Here is a 9,354-nt window from a genome sequence, read left to right as displayed (position 1 = left end):
CATTGCTGCTTTCGCAGTCGTTACTTAGGTTTTAACTCTCTGTCAGTTCAAGCCATGCCTTCGTGAACTGTTTGGGAAATTGACTACGCAGCTGGAGAAAAGTTGCTGGCAGGGGCATTTGTCCATTTGGGGCAGCCGAAGAAAAGTTGCTGGCAGGGACATTTGGGGTCACACGTGTACATTCTGGCAGATCACAAATGAGACTAGATAGTTGGAAATGCCCTGTTGCCATATCTGTTCTGGAGATGCAGAGGATTGAACTCGGGGCCTGGCAGAGTTTCCAGATAAAGCACCTTCTTAAGGAACCCTTCTTAAGCAACCCTTTGCATGGGAGCTAAGCAGTACTTTGGAGTTAAGAAGCTCCTTAATTCAGTTAGATTCAGATGACGACTGGCTCCTGGATTCACAGCCAGTAGGTTCAGTAGGCTTTCAACGCCTCTGCCTCGGTTCCATTCCCGGTCAGCGAAGGCTTTTCAGGAGTGCCTGATCGTGTGGGGAATTAGCTCAAATGGTAGAGCGCTCGCTTAGCATGCGAGAGGTAGTGGGATCGATGCCCGCATTCTCCAAACATGTTCCCTTTCATCATTTTCCTCGGACCAGCGGCACTTGTCTACGTGATAAAATCATTTTCCTCGGACCAGCGGCAGTAGGTTCTATTCACAGGCAATCAAAAGCCAGCTAGTGGCCAGTACGTGGATCGAACCTGCGGCCTTGGCGTTATTAGCACCACGCTCTAACCAACTGAGCTAACCGGCCTGCATGTGCCAAGGGCTGGCACGTCAATCTTCGGTGGTGGGATTGGATGGTTGCCCCATTGCAGGTGTAAAAAGCCTCTGCCAAAACAGGTATTGGCCGAGTTTCCAGATAAAGCACCTTCTTAAGGAACCCTTCTTAAGCAACCCTTTGCACACCTCGTCGGAGGTTTGCAAACTAACCTGACAAGCCAGGTGCAACAGCTGAAAGTGAGCTATTCAATAATAGTCTAAGTCCCTTGCTGTTTGGCCACAAACCATGGGATTCCATGTTCCATGTTTATCATGTTGTCCTTTCTCGTCTTGCCATGTCACCTTTATGTGTTTCTGTTTTTTAGAGTTCGCGCCCAGGGTGCCCTAAACTGGTGTAATTTGGTGCATGTTTAAATAAAAGTGACTACGACTATGACTAGAGTCGCGAGCATTGCTGCTTTCGCAGTCGTTACTTAGTTTTTAACTCTCGGTCAGTTCAAGCCATGCTTTCGTGAACTGTTTGGGAAATTGACTACGCAGCTGGAGAAAAGTTGCTGGCAGGGGCATTTGTCCATTTGGGGCAGCCGAAGAAAAGTTGCTGGCAGGGACATTTGGGGTCACACGTGTACATTCTGGCAGATCACAAATGAGACTGGATAGTTGGAACTGCCCTGTTGCCATGTCTGTTCTGGAGATGCAGAGGATTGAACTCAGGGCCTCATACATGCGCTCTTCCACTGACCTACATCCCCCAGGCACTGCTGTAAAGGTTATCCAAGAGCACAAGTGGAAGCAGGTCAAGGAACACTTCACTACTTGTAGATAGATAGATAGGTGAACAGGTACAGAGCCAGCAGAGTCCCCTACGGACCACCAGTGCTACTCACCACTGTTCCAGAGACACAGCTCCCCAAGAGAGCGTGGTACACTGACGAGAGACGTCCGCCTCATCAACAGACGGACAATGCTGGCACGTCAATCTCCGGTGGTGGGATTGGGTGCTTTCAACGCCTCTGCCTCGGTTCCATTCCCGGTCAGCAAAGGCTTTTCAGCAGTGTCTGATCGTGTGGGGAATTAGCTCAAATGGTAGAGCGCTCGCTTAGCATGCGAGAGGTAGCGGGATCGATGCCCGCATTCTCCAAACACGTTCCCTTTCATAATTTTCTTCGGACCACACAGGTAATCCCCTCCATAACAGTCCTTCTCATAATGACCGCGCTTCAGTCTGGCATAGCTGCTAGGCTGTGAGAACAAGGGCTGTAAATGAAGGACCTTTTTCTGAATAGCTGGCGAAAAGTTGCTGGCAGCGGCACTTGTCTACGTGATGAAGGAAAAATTCTGGTGGACAGCAAGCTGCCCCATGACTGCCGAAACCAGGGATCGAACCAGGGACCTTTAGATCTTCAGTCTAACGCTCTCCCAACTGAGCTATTTCGGCCCTGACAGGCACCTGTGTTGCCCCATTGCAGGCGTAAAAAGCCTCTGCCAAAACAGGTATTGGCAGAGTTTCCAGATAAAGCACCTTCTTAAGGAACCCTTCTTAAGCAACCCTTTGCATGGGAGCTAAGAAGTACTTTGGAGTTAAGAAGCTCCTTAATTCAGTTAGATTCAGATGACGACTGGCTCCTGGATTCACAGCCAGTAGGTTCTATTCACAGGCAATCAAAAGCCAGCTAGTGGCCAGTACATGGATCGAACCTGCGACCTTGGCGTTATTAGCACCACGCTCTAACCAACTGAGCTAACCGGCCTGCATGTGCCAGGGGCTGGCACGTCAATCTCCGGTGGTGGGATTGGATGGTTGCCCCATTGCAGGTGTAAAAAGCCTCTGCCAAAACAGGTATTGGCCGAGTTTCCAGATAAAGCACCTTCTTAAGGAACCCTTCTTAAGCAACCCTTTGCACACCTCGTCGGAGGTTTGCAAACTAACCTGACAAGCCAGGTGCAACAGCTGAAAGTGAGCTATTCAATAATAGTCTAAGTCCCTTGCTGTTTGGCCACAAACCATGGGATTCCATGTTCCATGTTTATTATGTTGTCCTTTCTCGTCTTGCCATGTCACCTTTATGTGTTTCTGTTTTTTAGAGTCCGCGCCCAGGGCGCCCTAAACTGGTGTAATTTGGTGCATGTTTAAATAAAAGTGACTACGACTATGACTAGAGTCGCGAGCATTGCTGCTTTCGCAGTCGTTACTTAGGTTTTAACTCTCGGTCAGTTCAAGCCATGCCTTCGTGAACTGTTTGGGAAATTGACTACGCAGCTGGAGAAAAGTTGCTGGCAGGGGCATTTGTCCATTTGGGGCAGCCGAAGAAAAGTTGCTGGCAGGGACATTTGGGGTCACACGTGTACATTCTGGCAGATCACAAATGTGACTGGATAGTTGGAACTGCCCTGTTGCCATATCTGTTCTGGAGATGCAGAGGATTGAACTCGGGGCCTCATACATGCGCTCTTCCACTGACCTACATCCCCCAGGCACTGCTGTAAAGGTACTCCAAGAGCACAAGTGGAAGCAGGTCAAGGAACACTTCACTACTTGTAGATAGATAGATAGGTGAACAGGTACAGAGCCAGCAGAGTCCCCTACGGACCACCAGTGCTACTCACCACTGTTCCAGAGACACAGCTCCCCAAGAGAGCGTGGTACACTGACGAGAGACGTCCACCTCATCAACAGACGGACAATGCTGGCACGTCAATCTCCGGTGGTGGGATTGGGTGCTTTCAACGCCTCTGCCTCGGTTCCATTCCCGGCGAAGTGAATGGAGCTGGAAAGGACTGTTGTCTGGCATGAGCGAGCGTAATGCGACAACAGGACTGAGAAGGGCTAGCTCAGTAGCTGTCTTTTCAATGCTAGCTAACGTCAGCTAATGATCAGACTAATGATTAAGATGATCAGAATGATTATATTACGAATGTGTTCGATAGCTAGCTAAATTATATGAAGTAGCTACTGGCAGTAGATAGCTAAACTTATAAGCTAGTGTTAGCTATGTAGCTAGCTAGCGCTAACGTTACCTAGACAGCTACTAGCACGCCAGACTAATGGGTTTAAAAGCTTCAAGCATCCACGGGAAAAGCATATAAAAGATCGGTCGGGATTTATTAATTTATTATCTTAATTCAAAGGAAGAACAATTTTAAAGCATAACATTTTTTTTTCCAACCGAGCCCTAACATGGGTGCTAGCTAACGTTAGCCTAGTAGTTAGCTAAATTAATGCCATAAACGAGGTAATGTTAGCCGGAAACAAATAATTTGTTAAAGAAATAAATGAACTTAAGCGTAAAACATTGAAATACATATATGTAAGGGTTAGGGTTAGGTTGCATTAAGTGTATTACCTCTCCATTCACCAGACTGCATGATGGTACAGTAGGTAGCTGGGCCCGCCGGTTTTCAAAAGCGCAACGTCTGCCTAACGATCATGCACGCGCACTTGAACTGTTTAACAGTCTGAACGCCAAAGGGATAAAGGATTTGCTAGAACGGTTTGTTCTTCGATAGCCTGAGGAGCTGTGGTGCTGGTCTGAGGTGCTGGAGCTGAGGAGTTGTGGTGCTGGTCTGAGGAGTTGTGGTGCTAAGCAGTGGAGCATGTTATTAATTAATACAAATCTAAGGATATAATGTTTACACTGAGAAGCGTTTTAAAATGTTAGATTATATTTATTCAGAGATATCAGTACTTACCAATGCCTGAGCTGTGATGGGTGAAGGCTCGGTAGGACAGCAGGTGGTGCACGGCTGTGGACCTGGACAACCGCTGCTGGATGACCGGAGCTGGACAGCTGTGGTTGTGGACATGCAGCCATAAATGACACTGCACTGCTTGTTGCTAGACACAGATATCAACCAATATATATGATATATCAATCAATATTAGTCTCTCATTAGTATGATCGAGTATGATAACTAGCAAACTTAGAAACATGACAACCAGGTAACGTTAACTATTCAGAAACAAGTCTCTCATCACAAAATCCGATCGCTAGCTTCCTTTTCTCAGTGTGCAAATCGTGATTGTATATACATAACATTACATACTTGTATGGCAACTAGGTAGTAAACTTCGAAAATATATTAAATGAGAAGTGATATCACCAGATTATGAACGTAGCGAGAGCAAGTTAACTTTGCTTACCATGAAGTGGAATGGAGTGAATGCAGGCGACAATGACAAAAGACCAGTGGCGAAAAGAAGACAGTTGAGCCCACACGAATGCCGCGCGGAACGACGTTAGCTGAAGGGAGAAGCGGTGACCAATCATAGCACTCGAATGCCGCGCATGCGCAGTTACGGGGACTTTCTCAGCAACGCCTGTCATTATGAAAAGAGTCAACATGAAATAAATAAATGTGACATTATGAAATGAAGTGTCCTTCGGAAAAGTACCATTATGAAATAAATAAAAAGTGCAATTTGAAAATAAAATGTGAAATATGAAATAAAACATACATTATGAAATAATAGGCCCTGGTCATCTCCCGCCTGGACTACTGCAACTCCCTCCTCGCGGGGGCACCGGCGTCAGCCATTAAACCTCTGGAACTTGTCCAGAAAGCTGCTGCTCGCCTGGTGTTCAACCACCCCAAGTTCTCCCACACAACTTCCCTTCTCCGTTCCCTACACTGGCTCCCTGTAGCGGCTCGCATCCAGTTTAAAACTCTGGCGCTAACCTACAGGGCAATGAAAGGAACAGCCCCCTCCTACCTCCAGGCCATGGTCAAACCCTACATCCCCTCCCGACCGCTACGCTCTGCTACCTCGGGGCGACTGGTTGCCCCGTCACTCCGAGGCTCCTGCGGTCGATCGACACGGTCACGGCTCTTCTCTGTCCTGGCCCCGCAGTGGTGGAATGAGCTGCCCACTGATGTCAGGACAGCAGAGTCGCTGCCCATCTTTCGTCGCAGGCTCAAAACTCATCTCTTCTAGAAGTACTACAACAATCCTCCCTCCTGAGCACTTATTATATTATATTGCACTGTACTTTAGATTGTGATTCTTGCACTTTGCTTCAGCACTAGATCATGCTCTTAGTCACTTGTTTGTTTTAGAAAGAAGATGCACTTGTGAGTTCTGGCAAGTAGTAGTACATTGGCTCTTCCTACGTTAAATGCAATTATTGTTAGTCGCTTTGGATAAAAGCGTCTGCTAAATGACTGTAATGTAATGTAATGTAATGTAATATTTAATATTAATTGTTTGCATTTTTTTTTTTTATTTAGCAATTTCACAATGTATCTATTTATTTATTTATATTCCTGTATTTATACATATGATTATTTATATAATGAAGGGATATTTATTTATTTAATATTGGCACATTTGGTATTACATACATTGTGGGCCTATAGTAATAATCTAAATGATAACATGTAGCCTAGGCCTACGTAATGGCATGACAAATACGCTCTGCATTCCCAAAATCCAGCCAATGAAGAGTAGCCTACAAAGGATTACAAGGACAATATGAAGCCTATTTTTAACCTTTAGGATAGGCATTGTGGGACTTAGTTCATAAAACAATGACCTGTCCAGCAATCAAAGTCAGCCCTACATCTGACTTCATCGCGTTTGTCCCCTACTATTTTCACGGCCGTACAAACTAGTTGCCGTCTTCCTGCGCTGCGCTGTGCAAAGATGGGTGCACTGGAAAAGAAATACCTTTTTTAACCCATAAAATGGTACAGTTCCCGTGATTCTTTCGAATGATGTTTACACCAGAAATGGACCGCTCCTTGACAGCAGACCGAGACCACCTCGTCCAGGTAGACCAGAGTGTTTGTTTGGTCCGCACCAGAGTTCGATTCCTGCGTTCACACCGCCCAAACGAACCGCAAAAATGTGTAGGCCTACATGTTTGCATTGTTATGGATGTCATTGTAAATTGACCCGTTTATACGTTGATAAGTTAGGCATTTTATTCATGGGCCACCCTGTGAAGCATTAGATTACGTGCAATATAGATCCAAACCCCATTACCCATGCAACAACACTATAGGCTTATAATGATTATCAGTTTGGATATACAGTAAGCAGCCACCTAATAAGGCCTACCGCACTAAACAAATGCCAATATAGCCTGCATGATAGATAATTCATTATAATCTAAATGGGACCACTCAGGCCTAACAGGTGCTCTTATCAGTCGTGCACATGTGAAATCATCGTTCCGAAAAGATCCTTTTGCGGCGTCTCTACCTCGTTGACCAATACCTCCACCTCGCATCGGTAAAATGTATCTTTCTCTTTCTGCCTTTTGCACTCGGCTCCATTGTCATTGCATATGTATAGGCGTATCACTGACCATTTATAGGCAATTGTGGGCGTTAATTGGGGTGTGATCAGAACGCGCGTTCACGTGCGCCAAGTTAAGTGTTGATTGTGATTTATAAAGGGCAGCTGGCGTAGGCATGCCTGAGTGAACATGGGTTGTGATACGCAGCGTTTTATAAATCGGAGATTTTTTGTGCGTATATTTTCGTACTTACTTAGCTAAGCAAACTTAGTTACGTGGATTCTACGCAATGTTTATAAATGAGGCCCCAGGAGAGGAGGGACTGGAGTGACGTGAGACTAGTGAGGGGACAGGTGTCTAGAGCTGGGAGGACACAAACCAACATAGAAGACAAGACAACAGACAAGACAACGAACACAAGACCAAACAAACAAGGAGGCAGAACAAACCCAAGTGACAATGTGACCAAAGTGTACAACAGTCTCTGGGGGGTAGTGCAGGGGCAGTCACTGGGAGGGGAGGTGCTCAGGGTCCAGGAGGGTCCAGGGGGCACAGGAGCTCAGGGTGAGGAAACCAGGCCGAGAACAGGGGGTGAGCAGGGCGAACCAGGGGTCCGGGGCAGGGGCGAGGGTCTGGACCGGGAGCAGGGTGTGAGCAGGGCGAACCAGGAGTCCGGGGCAGGGGCGAGGGTCTGGACCGGGAGCGAGCAGAGTGGACCAGGGGTCCTGGGCGAACCAGGGGTCCGGGGCAGGGACGCGGGTCCAGACTGGGAGCAGGGGGTGAGCCGGGGCGGACCCGGCCCGACACTCATAAAGTCATCTCCACCGAGTCTTGAACCCCAGTCTCCCGGGTGGGAGTCCAATGCTCTCACCACTACTCTGCCAACAGAGAAATGCAGGCCAACATTGTCCGGAGTGACGGAGTAAGGGAGGGAGGGAGTGATAACCGCACAAACGCTTTACTAGGTGTGCTGGCTTACCGCCACGCACAAAAATAGGAGAACATCACCTTATCCCTAGATCGCTTGACTTGTAGCAAACTCTTAAAAGCCTGTATTCATAGCTGACATAAAATAAATCTAAACAGGCCTAGGTCTACGTCAAATGTACATCATATATTCCATTATTTACAGGGACAATGGAACAGACAAAGCAGCTGATTAGGCTGCGACATGCAAATGCCTCTTCACAAAAAAAGGAACGCTGGCACACAGGCATGGGAGTAAGTTATTTAATGATTGATTTATTTGTCTTGGGACAGTGTTATAGTATTCATTTAGTTAGAGTGCATTTGCAAAAACATATTTCCGTTTGGAATTTTGACCATTTCTCATCATACATGTATTTAATTATAGTGATATATTTTTTATTATAAATCATAAACATTTTTCCCATAAATCACCTGAACATGCCATGGTGACGGCCCTGTTCCGGTGGAGTGGGGAGTTCGTCCCACATTTGGCTTTCCATTTATACACCTTCCCCCTCGATTGAGAGTCCCCTCCATAGCTGCGAGTGACACTCGGTGGCGGAGTGGGAGTGGGTAGGGGCTGGTTTGGGATTGGGCCTGAGGCTCCGTTCGCCTCCTCCCGATAGCTCGGTTTCGCGCAATGCATGCTGGTCGATTGAGTCTTTCAAAAATAACAGTGTAACCACCACATTCAGTTTATTGAACTTATTACAAAAAATAATGACATTTTCTGGTTTGGTTTAAGTTCATTGTAAACAAGACACATTAGAGCTTACAAAATCATATACTTCAATTCTCCTTCAATACTTACCCACCAGTACCATCCTCTTTTGATGCTAAAATAATTGATGGAGTTGCTATCGCACACTCCCTGCCTGTTGATATAATCTACCATTGGGGAATATACAGTACCAGTGTCTTCCTGCCGTGGATAGAGGGGGGAAGGGGAAGGGGGGAATTTGGGTGTTTCGGTTTGTTTTTCTCCCCAAACCTGGTGCTGCCTCCCCAGCAGGCAACGGCAAAGAACAGTGTGCTGCTACCACAGACTGGTAGAACATCCGCAGCAGCCTGCTACACACATCAAAGGACCTGGGCCTCCTGAGGAAGAACAGTCTGCTCTGTCCTTTCCTATAGAGGGCCTCAGTGTTGTCCATTCAGTCCACTTTGTTTGTCAAAGGCACGCTTGAACTTTGAAACACTGTCAAAAACACAGTTTCAAAAAGAAGATCAAAACTCATATTTTCCTCCTGCCTTTATCTAGGGTGACTGCTTTAGAGAGTCCTTGGTTTTGTGGTTCTACATTTTATGTTTTTCTTTTCTATTCCTTGTTTTATAAAACAAGGAATAGAAAAGAAAATATATATGTTATGTTGAAATATACAAAGTCCAGTAGGCTGCTGCACCCACAGATGTTTTCAACA

This window comes from Borostomias antarcticus (genome assembly GCF_949987555.1).
Source record: "Borostomias antarcticus genome assembly, chromosome: 16".
Classification (NCBI taxonomy): Eukaryota; Metazoa; Chordata; class Actinopteri; order Stomiiformes; family Stomiidae; genus Borostomias; species Borostomias antarcticus.
This window is presented reverse-complemented; position numbering follows the sequence as displayed.